This window comes from Grammomys surdaster, unplaced genomic scaffold (assembly GCF_004785775.1).
Source record: "Grammomys surdaster isolate TR1022 unplaced genomic scaffold, NIH_TR_1.0 314041, whole genome shotgun sequence".
Classification (NCBI taxonomy): domain Eukaryota; kingdom Metazoa; phylum Chordata; class Mammalia; order Rodentia; family Muridae; genus Grammomys; species Grammomys surdaster.
The window spans coordinates 19,609-20,333 of NW_021626434.1; the positions used below are offsets into that span (position 1 = coordinate 19,609).

General features: G+C 39.6%; 1 pseudogene; it reads left to right on the plus strand.

The window, feature by feature from the left end:
- Positions 1-214: 214 nt before the first annotated feature.
- On the plus strand, positions 215-619 carry LOC114616277 (annotated as a pseudogene).
- Positions 620-725: the final 106 nt, after the last annotated feature.

The window sequence follows — 725 nt, forward strand, 5'->3', positions numbered from 1 at the left end:
AAGAACATATGCAACAGAAACCAAAGCCACTTGGCTCCATCAGAACCCAGTTCTCCCATCACAGAAAGTCCTGTATATCTTAGCACACCTGAAGAGCAAAACTTCAACCTAAAAATCCCATCTGACGAAGATGATAGAGGACCTTAAGGAGGACATAACCCTCTTAAAGAAATACATGAAAGTCAGGAGCAAGCAAAAGAGCTACAGGCTGTTGGACACCTGGAACGGAGCAATGCCTAAATCAAAGGAACTTGTTTCTTCAAGATCTTCAGGCAGTGATTCTGACAGTGAAGTTGAAATAAAAAAGCTAAAGGGGAAAAAGCAAGTTGTTTCAGAGAAACCTGTGAAGAAGCAGAAGCATGGTGAGACTTCTACAGCCCTGGTGTCTTCCAAGCAGAGCAGCAGCAGCAGAGATGATAACATGTTCCAGACTGTAAAGATGAGATATGTCAATGTTCAGGACTTTAAAGGAAAAAGTCTAATTGATATTAGAGAAAAATGGATGGAATCAGATGGTGAAATGAAACCAGGGAGAAAAGATATTTCTTTAAACATGGAACAATGGAGCCAGCTGGAGGAACAGATCTCTGACATAGATGATGCAGTAAGACAGCTGTAAAATCTGAGCCATATCAAACCTGTACTGTTGTACTTATTTTAATCTGTCTTTTTACACTGGCTTTTGTTTTCTAAATGTTGTTTTCCAAGCTGTTGTATATTTGCAT